Source organism: Microtus oregoni, unplaced genomic scaffold (genome assembly GCF_018167655.1).
Source record: "Microtus oregoni isolate MIOR12 unplaced genomic scaffold, Mior012 000014F_ref0000157, whole genome shotgun sequence".
Classification (NCBI taxonomy): Eukaryota; Metazoa; Chordata; class Mammalia; order Rodentia; family Cricetidae; genus Microtus; species Microtus oregoni.
The window spans coordinates 29,435,474-29,452,974 of NW_024543073.1; the positions used below are offsets into that span (position 1 = coordinate 29,435,474).

The 17,501-nt window shown below is 39.2% G+C and overlaps 1 pseudogene; it reads right to left on the reverse strand.

The window, feature by feature from the left end:
• Positions 1–11,184: 11,184 nt before the first annotated feature.
• Positions 11,185–16,403, reverse strand: LOC121455944 (annotated as a pseudogene).
• Between the last annotated feature and the right edge of the window lie 1,098 nt (positions 16,404–17,501).

Below are 17,501 nucleotides of genomic sequence, written 5' to 3' on the forward strand. Positions count from 1 at the left end.
GGCAAGAGGCTAGATTTTTAGAACAGCAAGAAAAAGCAAAGGGAATTGACATTTCCCTAGATAAAATTCTAGGTGAAGGGCTCTTTTCCAACCCTCAGGAACAAGCTAATTTGGATGAAAACACACTCTCCATGTGTACTACAGCAGCCTTAAGGGCTTGGGACAGGGTACAAGACCCAGGACAGAGAATGGAATCATTTATCAGAGTTAAACAGGGTCAGAGAGAACCCTTTAGTGACTTTTTACAAAGACTAACTAAGGCTGTACAAATAGGGATATCTGACCCAGAAGCAAGACGTATAATGATTGAGTCTATGGCTTATGAAAATGCAAATGTGGAATGCAAAAGGATTTTGGGCCCTTTAAAGCTCAGATCAGCGCCCTTGGAAGAATGGGTCTTGCATACACTGAATGTTGATACATTTGATTATGGCACTGAAGCATGGGTAGAAGAAGCAATTTCCAATGGTAAAAGGAGACACCAGAATACCAAATGTTTTAATTGTGGCAAAATGGGTCATATGAAAAGGAATTGTAGACAACGGATTTTCAGAAATAATAGTAATGCATCTTCTAGAAATAATGGAAATAGGAGGACTCAGCCTTCAGGTTTATGTAGAAGATGTGGAAAAGGCAGACATTGGACGAATGAATGCATGTCTACAAGAGCTAGACAAGGCAACCTGATACAGACAGGAAACGGGAGAGGGGGGCCTCACAGGCCCCCATGGCAAACATGGTTCAGTCATTTCCAGTTTCTGCAGAAAATGTGCCTCGTCAGGACAATTAGGAAGCCCCATGCCTACTGTTACAAGCAATAATGATCAGAAAGATAAGTTACGTATGTTTTGGCAAACTTCTATAAATGATCAAAGACCTAAACTGAGAGTGTATGTAAATGGCATTTTTATTACTGGCCTGCTGGACACAGGTGCTGATGTAAGTATCATTATCCCAGAATCTTGGCATCCATATTGGCCTCTTCAGAATGTAAATGTTCTGCCCCTGGGAATTGGAACCCTATCTTGAGTAAGGCAGAGCACGAGATGGGTTGAATGTATAGGGCCTGAGGGACAAATAGGAAAATTAAGGCCATATGTAGCCAATATTGCAATGAATTTATAGGGTAGTGACCTATTACAACAATGGAATACCCAAATTAACTTTCCTGCTACTTCTAGAGCCTATATTTCTGAGAATAATATTAAAAGATACTACAAACGGAGACAACTGGCCATTTGGGCTGTACAAGAACAAGCAATTGATGTCCCTTCAGAGATACCAACAGCCTTGCCTCTAAAATGGTTGACTGAGAAACCAATATGGACAAAGCAATGGCCTTTAGCTGAGGAAAAGTTACAGGCTTTAGAACAGCTGGTACAAGAACAATTAGATGCTGGACATATAGAAGAATCTACCAGCCCTTGGAATTCTCTTGTATTCGTGTTTAAGGAAAAATCAGGTAAATGGAGAATGGTGACAGATCTCAGGGCCATCAACAGGATTATTCAACCTATGGGCCCTCTGTAATCTGGAATTCCTTTGCTCTCTTTATTACTAATAAGATGGCCTCTCATAGTTATTGATTTAAAGGATTGTTTTTTCACTATACCTTTACAAAAAGAAGATAGAGAAAAATTTGCCTTCACAGTGCCTACTTATAACAATTCTCAACTTTTGAGGAGGTACCACTGGGCCATCCTCACCCAGGGTATGTTAAATAGCCCCTCCCTGTGCCAATTTTTTGTGAACCAACCATTGCAAATAATACGCAAGAAATTTCCCAAATCTATAGTATACCATTACGTGGACGACATTTTGTTATCCGATTCAAACATGGATACCTTGAACAGACTGTTTGAAGAAATAAAGATACTTTTACCTAAATGGGGATTGTAAATTGCTCCTGAAAAGATTCAGAAGGGAGATTCTGTTAATTATTTAGGTTATAAAATAGGTTTGCAAAAAATTAAGACACAAAAGGCACAAATTAGGAGAGATCACCTATGGACTTTTAATGACTTTCAAAGACTGTTAGGAGACATTTCCAGTCTACGACCAGCTATTGGGATAACACCTGATCTAATAATTCATTTGAACAAAACCTTGGATGGTGATAAAGATTTAAACAGTCCCAGAGAATTAACAGCTGAAGAAGAAAAGGAACTGACAATGATTGAGGAAAAATTACAACAGGCACATGTGGACAGGGTGAATCCAGAGTTCGATTGTATTCTCATCATACTACCATCAAAAATTTCTCCTACAGGAATTTTAATTCAGAGAGATGATATTATCTTGGAATGGATCTTTTTACCACATAAACCAAGTAAGAAACTGAAAACTTATGTGGAAAAAGTCTCTGAGTAAATTATAAAAGGCAAGCTGAGACTTCGTCAACTAGCAGGCATAGACCCAGCAGAAATTATAGTGCCTTTCACTGTTGATGAACTAAAGATATTATGGGAAGATAATGAACCATGGCAAAGAGCTTGTGCTAATTTTTTGGGAGACATTAATAACAACTATCCAAAAAGCAAGAGGCTTAACTTCATAAAGAGAACTTTTTGGGTTCTTCCTCGAATCCATGATGCTCCAATAACTGGAGCACGTACATTCTATACTGATGCCAATAAATCAGGGAAGGCAGGTTACAAATCAGAAGACTTGGGTAAGGTGGAACAAGGTCCTTATGATTCTGTCCAGAAGGCGGAATTTATGCCATTCCTATGGTGCTAAGGGATTTTAAAGAACCTATTAATATAGTCACTGATTCACAATACGCAGAAAGAGTTATTTTACATATTGAAACTGCTGAATTTATACCTGATGATACAGAACTAACCTCATTGTTTCTCCAGGTTCAAGATTTGATCAGGAACAGGCTTTGCCCCATGTACATAACACACATCCGATCCCATACGGGTCTGCCAGGTCCTGTAGCACAGGTAATGCAGAAATTGATCAATTATTGATTGGTAGTGTGCTACAAGCCTCTGAATTTCATAAAAAACATCATGCTAATAGCAAAGGTTTGTTGCTATTACATGGCAACAAGCTAAGGTGATTGTAAAGAAATGCCCCACTTGCTCTTTCTATAACCAAATGCCACTGCCTGCAGGGGCTAATCCAAAGGGCACCCAAAGGAATGAAATCTGGCAGGTGGATGTGTTCCACTTTGCAGAATTTGGCAAATTAAAATATGTTCATCACACCATTGACACTTATTCAGGCTTTCAGTGGGCAACTGCTTTAAGTTCAGGAAAAGGTAATTCAGTAATCACTCATTTATTAGAAGTCATGGCTATCATGGGTATACCTTCACAAATAAAGACGGATAATGGTCCTGCTTATGTCTCTAGGAAAATGAAACGGTTTTTTGATTATTACAATATCAAGCATGTTACAGGTATACCATGTAATCCTACAGGTCAAACAGTCATAGAAAGATCAAATCGAACTATAAAGGATATGTTGAACAAACAGAAAGGAGTGGAAAACACCCCCAGAAATAGGTTACATAATGCTTTGTTAACCTTGAATTTTCTCAACGCTAATGAGAAGGGAACAACAGCTGAGGAAAGACATTGGATAATGGAAAAGTCTACTGAACTAAATCAACCAGTTTATTTCAAGGATGTGCTGACCTCACAATGGAAGCCAGGAGATGTGCTACATTGGGGAAGGGGTTTTGCTCTTATCTCCACAGGTGAGGAAAAATTGTGGATACCATCAAAATTAATAAAGGTTTGGTTTGAAGAAGTGAAGCCACTTGGAAAAGATAAATAACAATTCATTCACAAGGATGGCGAGCATACTGATGGTAAGAAATACAGATAGGTTGGGGGCAGGATTCTTTTCTTATCTCCACAGGAAAATACTCATCTTTAAAGAAATCAAGGGTCCCTGAATATTTAATTACTGATGGATGGACACATTTTGTAAGTATCAATATATATATATATATATATATATATATATATATATATATATGTCTTATTATACATTTCTTTATAAATATGTAGAGCTGGTTTTGGAGTTGGACTATGGCTCAGTCCCTCTTCAATCACAAGCCTGTTGATAAGAGATATTTCAGAGTTTCTGTCTCAAGTTAGGAGCCATGAAATGGGACAGAATAAGAATAATTATGTACTTGATAAACTTTCTTTGTTTTTCCTCATATCTGTGTCTTTCTTTATATGTCAGTATATGTCCTTGTTGTTAATGTTTAAATTTCCCATAACAAACAACAACTTTTCCTACATTAATCTTTAAAGTTTCCAGGAAGAAGATGGGGCCCTATAACAACAACTCCACCTGGTTGATATGACGTCATGATACTGATAGCGCTACTACAAGACCTGCTTTGGGTACCAGCTGCACAAGACAGTTCCAACTTGGTTAGCTGAAATGGTGCACATCTTATACAACATTTTGGCCAGACCTGCACAAAATACTCAGAGACTATTTGCAATTTTCAAAACATTGATTTGGGAATTTTACCATTATTTGCTTTCACAGGAGCCCCTAAGAAGAATGTTGCCCCCATGTCAGCTAGAAGCAATCTTAGAGGATGACATCCCCTCTCCCAACAGAGTTTGCCCTCAGGGTTAGGGACATCTTTTAGTGGTTGGTTTAGGGTTGAGGGGATGGGGAGATATTTTATGGAATTAGGGGTAATAATAAAAAAGGGGGGATTAACTGGTTTGATGGGATGATTGGTATTTGTGAATTACTGTTTTTAGAAAATTGTATTGGTACTGTTTCCTGTATATTGATATATTGAATATTGAATGTGAGTGTTCCTACCTCTATTTTTGTATAAGAGTATGCTTATAACTTTGTCTATATTGTATGATACATCTACCATACTACAATGTGCATTTCTACCTCTGATACTATTTATATAATAACATTGTTTACATTTGATATGTAATGACATTGTTTACAGTTTGAAGATCATTGTCTTCATATATTGCACAGTTGTTTATTCTTTTAGTCTTCAAGATAGATAGTATAATCTTCAGCCTCTTCGAAGAGTTGTAGAAAATGGCCTTTAATCTAACCTAGAATTCTGTGCCAAGGAGACACAATTACTCCTGGCACTGCCACTCTATTCCTGAGAGAACATTGAGCACCAAAGACACTCCACTGGGAGCTTGTCTTCTTGGCAGAACTGGCCTTTGGGTTAAGAAAAGCCCATACCTCAACTTCTGACAATGAAACAGGATTTTCTTATCCTGCCAAGACAGGGTAGGATAGTTCTAAGAAAGTTCCTTGCCTTTAATAATTGTATGTCAGTTATGTTAGGCCTTAGCCAAAGTTGGTTGACTCAACATTGCAAATGAGACTTTGGGTGACTGCCTAGGTAGTCAGTTGTCTCTGTTAATTGTTGCACATTTTGGATATATCTCGTTTGTTAAGTAATATTTATTCCCTTCTCAGATCTTTGACGGAGTTGAAGATTATATAATTGTAGTTACTCTCTACATTATTTAGACTCCTTGAGATAGAATGTTTAGCAAAACTTTTGATTCTCAATATTGTTTGTTATATTTATTATTTGTTATTATTGTATATAGTTGTATTTGGTTTAGTTCTGTCTTATTTAGACAAAAAGGGGAGATGTAGGGATAAGTCCCGCCCCTTAGGGGGCGTGTTCGCCTCGGGCTAATGTTTGCCTATAAATTTGGCGAGGGTGCTCCCAGCCACTGCTTCTGCTTTCCTGGTCTCTGCGGGAACGGTGGTTCTGTAAGTCTATTTCTCCATTAAAGCTGTACACATTTTCACAATCTGTCTGCATTCTTTTACGCCATTACACAAATGTAATTTTTGATATTATCATGATGCCATCTTTAAAAAATAAGACATTGATATTGATACTGTATGCATGATCTTCAGAAACCAATCAAGTTTCAGCCTTTATTATAGATGATGTTCTTCAGTGGAAAAGATTCAGATTCACACGTGGCATTTGACTGTGGAGCATCATTCAGCTTGGTCACTTCTGGATTTTTTTATGGCTTTCATGATCTTAACACTTTTAAAGATTACAGGAGAATACAGTTTGCAGACAGTCACTCAATTTAGTTTAATGTTTCCTCAGAAGCAGATTCACTCTGGATTTCTTTTGAAAAAATATCATACAGTACATCAGTGTTCTTGTCAAAGTGATGAACAAGTTTTGATTTGTCCGGACACTGCTGATATTTCTTTTGATCCTTTAATAAAGTGATGTTTCTGAGGACATCAAATGTATGTTTGAGACAGAGTCTCATGTACTCCAAGCTGGCATGGAACTAGCTATGTAGCCAAGGCGGATTTCTAGCTTCTGATCTTACTGCCTTCACCTCCCAAATGTTGAAATCACAGGTGTGAGCTACTGTATCCAGTTTTATGTTGTTCTGCAGATTGAACCCCGGGGGAAGTCCTGTATCAATTGGGCTACTTCTTTACCGTGGGGTACATCATTTTAATCTTTTAATTATGTAACTAGTAAGAACTTAGGGTATGATTTTATAATCCTATACTTTTCCTAAAAGCTTTAATTTATTCATTCTTCAACACAATCCATAGTTTCCTGCTTTACCACATGGACTCGAATCCATTTGCAGCATTATTTTTCCAAGCACTTCCCAGGAATGAAGCATTGATGTTCCTTGCATCTTCTTCCTGGCTTTGCACGTTATTTTTTGGCATGAACCCATTGACCTTGAAGGATACCCTAGCCTTCTAGCTCAACAAATAGTCCAGACACATGAACTTTTCTTTTTAATAGATGGTTCTCTTCCATTCACTGTCTGGGTACCATAAATCCCATTCAGGTCATCAGCCTCGGCAGCAGGTGCCTTACCCACCAAACCATCTTGCTAGCCTGATAACGATGTTTAACACCAAGTCCTTGTGCCTATGGTGTTCATTGCTTTGGCTGATATGAGGATATGTATATATAGGCATACACACATACATATATTAATTATAGCCATTTTTATTTGACTTAGCATATGTAAAGCTAGTAGTTCACTGATAACCCTGATTCAAGACCAATAATTCTGGGACTCCGTGTAATATTCCTTCATGTAACCCATATCCAGGGCACATGCTGCCTCATTCTGTTTAGCTTTGTAATCCTCTTTGGTGCCTGCCTTCCCTGAATCCCTCTGCATCCCCTGTAGATGGCCTTCCACTTTGCCTGAATTCTAAAACACACACAGAGCCATTTTTCTACTCCTACAGTGATTTTTCCTTCCTCTCATTTGGAGTTTGATTCTCTTCTTGTTCCCCTGCCCTCCATCTCTGTATACACATACACTCTAAGTGAGATACAGCTTACTGTAAGTGGCCTAATGGATCAGATGCTGGGCATCTACAAAGGTGAAAAATAAAAGGAGGACAAGTTCCTACTAAGGCTTTGGTTATGGGAATAGATGTGAGAGTTGTCAGCAGATACCACGTTATGGCTGAAGCTAATTCACATCCTATAGCTTATGTTATTGTTTTCTCCCTCGTATGGCCATTAACTTCCCGGTCTTCATAACCCTGGGCCCTATAGCTAGTTAGATACTTCCATTAACCTGCAAAGTTTAGACTCTCCTTTTATTTGTCTTTTATTTATGATGGCTGGTAGATGTCTCTGTCTCTTTCTCATATTTTGAATTTATCGATGCATTTAGAAGTAATTTGTTACATAGCATCCAACCCATGCGTTTGTAATGAGAGAATATTTATTTAAATCAGTTTATCCTGTCATGTTGGCAGACATCCATTTGACAGACTTTTAAAACATATTTTTTCCTGTCAGCTTTATGTGATCTTTTCTGAACTATATCAATCAAAAGACAGAAATAGAAGATGACAGATGTTCTATTTAGTATTTATGTACCAAAAATGTTTCCAGCAGGTACTGTACTCCGTGTTCTTATGAGAGTACTTTAGCTTGAAGCATTTTCTCTTAAAATGTAACCATTCACTGTGTTATGTTAATGACACGTCTCTCACTATGGTCTATAAACCAGATAGGATAATATTCTGCAGTATTATACTAACAGCAGGTCCTTGCCTCTATGCTCAAATCCTTCCCTAAGCACACTTGCCATAGACAGGAGGCACCAGACAGTTGAAAAAGAGGCATTGAATTTTCGACAAGTTTTAAGGTCTGTAGTATTGAAGTGTGAGGAATAGACACAGTCCTTGTGACTACTTACTACTTTTAATAAGAAGGAGACAAATCATTTTGGAACTGAATAATTGAATGGAATTGTTACTGATTCAATGAATATCCACTCCCTGAGTGGAAAGGATCCACCTGACTTCAATGTAAGTCACCTGATAGCCAAGTGACAACCTGTAGAGCCTATATGCGACTGTCATACTCATTTCTGCTTCTATAACTGTGCTTCTGGATGCTATATCTCAAGGAAATTATCAATTCAATTCACTGGTGGGCAGATCTTTTCTCTTTGACTAGAGGGATAGATTATAGACCACAAAGGAGACCCATGTTTAAGGGTGCATGTGTACATAGCAAACAGTGATATTAGTTGCATTATTGTTACAATTTTATTTTCTTTATACATAGATTATTTGTATATTTGTTATGATTAACTAATTGCAGATTTAGCAGAGTGCATTAGCCTAATAAACTACAGTAATTTCTCTGACAAATTATGCTTTTGTTCTGGAGAAACTCACAGTAGCTGCAGATCTTTTTGATAGTGATCTAAATGAGATTTAGTGCTTTTCCTGCTGATGTTCTTATTGATAAACATATTAAAATAAATATAAAATTCACAAAGAAATTTTGTATTAATAGGGCCACTAATTTGACATTTTGTATTTTGGGCTATATTATTGCCATATGTTTTCTGTTAAGTTCTCAACTTAAGTTCATTTATGTCTCTATTTTAACAACTATGTATATTGTCTGTCTATCTATATCTACCATCAATCTATATTCATATATGTAACCAACAAAACAATTATTAGATACACATTAATAATAAAGTAAATGTGTAAGTATTTATGTTATAGGAATTGTTTGTTGTTAATATGCCTAAGTTCATCAATATAAAAGTGAACTTTATTAAAACATACCAGTTTCATATGTGTCTTAATTACTTTTCTGTGGTTAAGATAAAAAACACTGACAAAAGTAACTTAAGGGAGAAAAGTTTGTTTGGGCTAACAGTTCCAGAGTTTAGTCTACCATGTAGGAACGTCCTTATAGAAGGAGTCTGTAGGATCTGGTGACATTACAGAAGCAGAGAATGATGAAGGTTTGTGTTCAGTTCACATTCTCTCTTTCATACGGTCAAGGATCTCAGCCCAGGAAAAGGTGACAAATACTATTGCAGGACTTCTTACTGTGATGATCACAATCAAGGTAATACCTGGGGGCCTAGGAGAAGGCTGTCTCTACAGTGATGTTACATTTCATCAAGTTGATAACTGAGATTGGCCATCACAATATATTTAAATTTTGAAAGCTGAAAACTAATAATTGAAACAAATGGCACATCTCAGGTTTTGAATCAAAAGTTACCTTTTCACAAGGTCCTGTGTGATTTGTTGATACACTAGCTTTTGCAGAAAAAATAATCCCTAGTAGAAAAAAATAGGTTCTTAAGATAAAAGTAAAATAGAAAACACAGGCACATGCATGCACACATGTGCCCACACACTCACACCACCTTAAAACAATCTAAAATGTGGAGGAATATTATTAGCAATACAAAACAAGTATTCAATATAGAGTAATAATAACAAAACTGATGCTTAGCTAGTTATGGGAATTTTTATTATTCTAGATGCCATTCATAGTTTGAAGGATTGCATTAAATGGTACATTCCTCAACTATGCTGTTGTGGAATATTAGTTGAAGATGTGTTACATTTGTTCATGCTGTGGAATATTTATTTAATGATGCAAAAATGTGTGCTTTTGTGCTGCATTTGTTTAACTCAGTGAAGCTGTGTTACTTTGCCTGCCAAAAACATCTGATTGGTCTAGTAAAGAGCTGAACAACCAATAGCTCAGCAGGGGAAGGAATAGGCAGGACTGGCATACAGAGAATATAAATAGAAGGAGAAATCTAGGTTTGAGAGAAGAGGCAGGATCAAGAAAAGGAGGAGAGGAGGACACCAGGGGCTCAGTCATCCAGTCACACAGCTGTCCATGGAGTAAGAAAGAAAGGTATATAGGATTTGAAAAAGGTAAGAAGACCAGAGGCAAAACATAGTTAAAGAGAAACTGGATAATTTAAATTAAGAAAAGTTGGCTAGAAACAAGCCAAGCTAAAGCCAGGCATTCATAAGCCAGAATAGGTCTCCATGTATTTATTTGGGAGCTGGATAGTGTGGTGGGCTCCCAAGGAACAAAGAGTAAAAATAAAACAAAACAAAAGAAGCACACAATGCAAACATTTATATTTGATGCTTAGCAAAGAATTTTTTTAAGAGACATGATAGCTAGAGGAAATTGTTATATGAATATATTTTTTTAAATGTGGTTATTTTCTAAAAAGTAGTATGATTTCTTTTCAAATGTTCACAGTAAAAATTGAAAAGTCATCTTTATAAATGCTCCTGTATTTTCAGCGTCTGTCTGACTTTTCCAGCATTAGTTCCCACTGCATCATAACACTGTGAATGACTTGTAGGCCCATATTTCTTTTTTTTTTTTTGGAGGGACTGTGGCTTCCTCTTTATTGGACACGTTGTAGATGACACACAGATCTACAGTTAAATAATTATTAAAATATCGACCAGGACAACAGCCCTGGCCCAGGGCTCCAAACCAGAAGCAATAAGGAATGGGGGTGATGGGCTAGTAGTATTCCCTCAACATCACCAAAACCCATAAAACAAGGTTCTTGAATCCTTCCAGGGCCAGACCCGGGCTTGCTCCCTTGGTTAACCCAGGGATCCCTGGCTGCATCTCTCAGGACAAGGTAGCCAGTGAAGGTCTGGAGGGAACAGCCAGCCAAGTCCAGACACAGATCCAAATGGAAGGAAGATGGGAAACGGACAGCTGGAGATAAGATGCAGCAAAGGCAGGCTGAGGGGAGAGGCTGGGGCAGTATTGCAGCAATGTGGGAGTGCAGCCCCAGGGTCCTGTCCTGAGTGGCTGGTCAGGTGTCAGCTGGCAGTCTCCAGGTGGCATTCCTGACCCAAGCCTGGCTGAGGGCTCACACGTTGGGGGTCTTCTTGGTGAGCTGGGGCTCCTCATCTACCAGCTTGGATTTGAGGTGCTCCTTGTAGGCCAGGATGTCTCCAGGCCACTTGGTGATTGTCTGCTTCTCACAGACCCAAATCTCCTGTGCAACCTGCTGGATGAGTCTGAAGTCGTGGCTGACTAGCATAATGCCACCCTCAAACTCATTGATGGCATCTGCCAGTGCATCAATGGTCTCGATGTCCAGGTGATTGGTAGGCTCATCCAGAAACAAACAGCATGTGAGGGTTCTGTCAGGCCAGCCAGGCCAGACACACTCGGCACTTCTGCCCATTTGACAGGTTCCGGATTGGGCTCACTTGCTGTTTCCCAGTGAGGCCATATCTCCCAATGATCTTCCTCATCTCCTCCTTCTCCTTGATCTCTGGGTAGCACTTCATCATATACTCCAATGGTGAAAGGTCTAGGTCCAGCTGCTCCTGTAAGTGCTGATGGTAACGTCCTATCTTGATGTGAGAATGCTTCCAGGTCATTCCATCTGTGGGTAGAAGCTCTCCAGTTAGCAGCTTCAACAGAGTGGACTTCCCTGCACCATTGGGTCCCACCAGAGCCACTCGTGTGTCAAAGTCAATGCCAAACTCTAGATTACTGTAGATGCAAGGCCCGTCTTTTGTATACTTGAAGCTCACGTTCTGCACCATGACAAGTGGTGGGATTTTACCACATGGTGGGAAATAAAATGGCAGTGTCTTGTCACTCACAACTCTTTCAGTCAGTCCCGATGCCATCATTTTCTGTAGCGTTTTCTCTTTGCTTTGAACCTGCCGGGCCAGCTTGGCACTTCCATGGCCAAACCTGGCAATATAGTTCTTCATGTGTGCAATCTGGTCCTGCTCCCAGTGAAACCTCTTCATCTGGTTCTCCAGCTCCAGCCGTGTCTTCACATACTGACCATAATTACCCGTGTAATATTTCAGTTTCTTGTTGTGCATGTGGATGATATTGGTACAGACCCCATTCAGAAAGTCCTGGGAATGGGACACGAGGACCAGGATGCGCTTGAAAGTCTTAAGTTCCTCTTCCATCCACACACACAAGCATCCAGGTCCAGGTGGTTGGTAGGCTCATCCAGAAGCAGCATGAAGGGCCGAATAAAGAGGGCTCTGGCAAGAGCAACTCGCATCCGCCAGCCACCACTGAAGTCTTTCAGCTTCTTGCGTTGCATGGCAGGTGTGAAACCCAATCCATGTAAGATCCTTGAGGCCCTCATCTCGGCTTTGTCGACGTCTAGCTCTTCCAGACGCTCTTAGAGCTCCATGAGCTTCTCACACTCCGAATCCTCGTGAGCTAAGCGCTCAGCCTCCCTCTTCAGCATGGCCCGCTCTGTGTCCACCTCCATCACACACTGCAAGGGTGTTTTCTCGCTAGGAGGCATCTCGTGAGTAAGATGGTAGATGTCTATGTGCTCAGGGATGGGCACTTCACGCTTCCCAATAGCAGAGAGCAGCATGGACTTTCCAATTCCATTTAAGCCAATGAGGCCATAACGATGGCCTGAGTTTAGTTCTAGCTTGGTGTCACTGAGCAGCTAGTGAAAGAGAGGTTGATGATGTGGACGTCAGCACTGTTGGGGTGAGAGGTCAGGATGCGGGTGACAGCACGAGCAGCAGCTTTCTTCATCTCAAAGTCCTCTAGCTCCGCGGTCAGCAAATCCACTTCTGGTAGGCCCATATTTCTATATGGTGTGGCAGCCAGGTTCTGAAGCCATGGGCCCCACCGCTGATGTAGTCACTCTGGAAATCAGTGTGGAGAACTCTGAAAAAGCTTTCTAGTTAAGGAATTTAATTATTATCCCCAAATGCTTTTGGAAACAATGCAGGGAATTTTAATAACAATCTACACATTAAAAAAGTTTATAGATAGCTTTTAATAGACTCACTAATAAGCGAAAAGAAAGAGGGCTTTTCCTCCATAATGGAGGAAAATAATGCATAAATGGAATGCAGTTTTATCACATAGGAAACTCACCTCACTGGAATGTGAAAATACATGTCCAGTGGCCAATCTCATTTACATGAAGCAAACTTCATCACTGGCTCTGAGCAAGAAAAGGTTAGTTGACCCAACTGGACAGCATTAGGTTTTTTTTTTTTTTCAGGTATGAAAAAGCTGGTTTGCCACTTGGGTCAGCTTCATGATGTAAATCTTAATGAAAAATTCTGAAATGTGAGAGTGAAGTCAAGCTATTTGGCCACCCCGAGGCTCTGCTAGCCTGACCTTTTTCTTGCCTTATTTCCTCCACTGTGGGTAGGAGAACACAGAACTTTTTGAAGAGCACTTGCCATTCAAACCATTGTAGAATAAAAGCAAAACAATATAAGAAATTAAGGGCAATGTTAATAGTTCATAGTTTCTTATCAGAGTTTCTTATCAGAGAATAAGGAATAAAATGTGCAAATTTTGTTGCTCTGTGTATCCCCTCATGTTATGTTCAAGTAAACACAGAAGGTAAGAGTGAACATCAGAGCAGGATTTTTAAGAAGTCTAAACAAAATCACAGTTCATAGTACTACCAGAGAGCCCCTGTTCTCTGGGTAAAGATTCAAGAATGAATGGTTCAGTTCTCCAAAAGCCACTGGGAAATGTCAGCACCATCTAGTTAATGAATTCCTGATTTGTTTGGCATTTTGCACTTTCTTAAGAAATTGCTGATGTGTTTAGACTTTCACTTCTTCTGAGCAGCAGGGAAATTGTTGATTATGATGGCCTTATATAACATCATCCAGGCAGAAAGCTAAAAGATTGCCCATTAAAAAGAAACAGGCCTGTTTATTACCTGACATTGTGCATCGTCATATGCATATCTCTGCCCCTCAGTCTTTGCCTGGTTGCTGTGTGGGAGATCTTTTGTGAAAAGTACTTCCCTGGCAGGCTTCCTCTCATGAGAATTCCATTTTCTCTCCCTTAAGGCAACAGGAAGGCATTTTCACCTATTGAAACCCCTTCAATTTTGTTCAAATATTATTGTTTAACTCTTAGAAAAATAGTTAGTGGAGAACCATTTAAAAGCACAAATGCTGGATGGAGAACTGACATTTGTATTAAAAGACATTTTCAAAAACGCTCGCTGCTATCCTGCCAAATAGAAACCTGAAGTCTTTACAGATTTAATTCAAGCAGAACAAACAATCTAGGCCGTCTAGTTTGCATATGTTCTACCCTTAACTACTTAACTGAATGTGTTTTGGAAGACATTTCACCACACGAAAGCACTGGACCCACTTCCATTTAGTTTTTACAAAGATCAGCACAGTAAGAGGCTTTTGGTTAAAACTCCTCAATTAAACATCTCCAATTTGACTCTAAAGCAGACAGCGCAGGTCTTACAGTCTCCCTTAAATACCATTGCCTTGGTAAGGCCAACACTGCACAGTGTATCTCACCTTACACACCGGCTTCAACCAAAATAAAGGATCAGTGTTCCTCTATTGGGCAGAGCCGTGCTGCTTTGGATGTATTTCCTCTTGCATGGATCTCTCCTGTGTTTCATACACATTAGAAACACATTCTTAAATGGTGACCTTCTCTTGTTTTTGTCTTTCACAGTTGTTTCTTTTGAATATGTTTTTAGCTTCAAACTTCTTTTTCATGACTCTTGGTAAATTTAGTTACTCAACTGGTAGCTACTAATTTGAAATGATCATTGTTTTGTATTCAGAGGACAATTTCTGACCTGTGAATTCTAGAGTGACTGATTGAACTCTGATTGCCTGTTGAAGGATCAGTGGGCCACTTCCTGCCACCTGGCTCCCGGCCGCCAGCTAGCTTTACCCAAAATAATTACATGGAAAACTGTATTCATTTAAACACTGCCTGACCCATTAGCTCTATCCTCTTACTGGCTAACTCTCACATCTTTATTAACCCATTTCTATGTATGTGTATCACCACTTGACTGTGGCTTACCGGCATGAGTCGAACCAGTGTCCATCTTGGGCAGGAGAATCATGGTGTCTGCATGACTCTGCTTTCTTCCTCCCAGAATTCTGTTCTGTCTACTCCACCCACCCAAGGGCTGCCCTATCAAATGGCTAAGGCAGCTTCTTTATTCAAACAATGAAATCAACACAAATACAGTAGGACCTCCTACACCAATTGCCCCATTCTGCTAATGCATTGAAAAAAATCTTTCTTCTTTTTCTAAGACATGTTCTTCTTTAGAGACCATTCATGTTTGCTATTTGTAGCACAAAAGCTTTTGTAAGGGCTTCTAAATTTCTCTACAACTAACATTTTTGTTGTTGGAGGATAGTCTATATATTGAAAGTTGCTTCACAGTATCACTGTCTTCTACTTACTTGAAGCCTAAATTACCCTTATCACCAACTGCTATGAGAAACAAAATTGTATTCAGACATTGACTGATGTCCCCTGGTGAGCAAAATGGCATCCCCCTGTCTCCTAGTTAATAATCACTGGCTGATGCTGACAACTACTGCAACCAGTCTTCCAACGTAAAATGGAAATGAAGATCAGGTTCCCTTCCATGATGCTAGAGTACTCAGGAGTTCCCAGGATACCAACTTCCTTGGACTCACAATAGCAAGATAGCTTAGTAAATCTTTTTATTTGTTGTACTACTTAGGCAGTGATCATCAACCAACACAAAGAGGATGGAAAACTTTGTTGATTTTTTAGCTTTGTCACTCAACAAAACAAAATACCTCATAGCTCTCAACTTAAAGGGAATAAAAGGTAGTTTATTATGGAGCCAAATTTGAGTGACCATGGCCTGGGAACATAGATTTTGGTTACCTCATAACTCATGATGCCATATGGAAGTAATTACATGAAGATTTATAGAAGAAAAAATTCTAGGTCAAGACAGTTTTAAAATTGTGATGGACACATCAGAGACACTTTTACAAGATGTGGGAAGCTCTCCTCTAGGATTCAGATGCTATCTGATGACAAGCTTAACTTTGGGCCAGGTGGAAATTAGTGTTCTGCTAAATTAATAGATTTCAAACATTATATTTATTTATTAGTTACAGGGCATTAGCTCTGACATAGATGTGGACAAGAAGTTCAGGGAAGTGGAACTAGCCAGAGGAAAGGTGTTAAATTTCTGAACTTACACGGCAATCTCTCCACATCACACCACTGCAGCATTAATCAGTTGGACTTTGGAGAAATAGTTTCATTCCATGAAATCTTGCTGACTTTAACTCTTGGTCAGATTCATATAATCTTGATAAGTACTTCTCAAAACCTCCTAAGAAAAGACAAAAGTTATCTGAAGACTCCATAATTGTCTTGGCAATATATACTCTGGATCATTTAGGTATCTATTGCTTAGTTCATTTTCTTGTGGGACACAGAAGTCCTGAAACTTAGTGAGAAAAACACAGAATAAATTAATGATCGCACTGATTGATGTGATGTATGAATAAAAATTTCATTATATGTCATATTAAAACAATATGAAACCTCTTAGATTTCTCCTGTACTCTTCCCTTAAAAATAGAGGAATCAATGCAAGTCCTTTACACAAAAAAGATTAAGTCTATGATTTAAGAGGTCACATAAGCTACCTCTTTCTGGGATGTTTTAATATTTATAAGAATCTGAATACAACAATCTTTATTTCTACATTTTTTTTTTAAAAATAGTCTTAAGACTACATGTGCAGATTTATCTAGAAACATGTGCAACAGCATGTCACTACCTCTTCATGACTTCAAGGAACTATGTAATTTTTTATAGAGAGTTAATTTAAGAAAAATACACTATAAGAAAAATTCATATCTTTAAAGAAATTTTTAAAAAATTTTTTATTGAAAAAAAAATTTCTGCCTCCTCCCAGCCTCCCATTTCCTTCCCCCTCCTCCTGCCCCTATCCCGCTCCCCTCATTCCTCTCCCCCTTCCCTCTCCAGTCCGAAGAGCAGTCAGAATTTCCTGCCCTGTGGAAAGTCCAAGGTCCTCCCCCCTCCATCCAGGTCTAGGAAGGTGAACATCCAAACTGGCTAGGCTCCCACAAAGCCAGAACATGAAGTAGGATCAAAACCCCATGCCATTGTCCTTGGCTTCTCATCAGCCCTCTTTGTCTGCCATGTTCAGAGAGTCCGGTATTATCCCATGCTTTTTCAGTCACAGTCTACCTGGCCTTGGTGAGCTCCCAATAGATCAGCCCCACTTTCTCATTGGGTGGGTGCACCCCTTGTGGTCCTGACTTCCTTGCTAATGTTCTCCCTCCTTCTGCTCCTCATTGGGACATTGGGAGCTCATTCCGGTGCTCCAGTGTGGGTCTCTGTCTCTATCCCCATC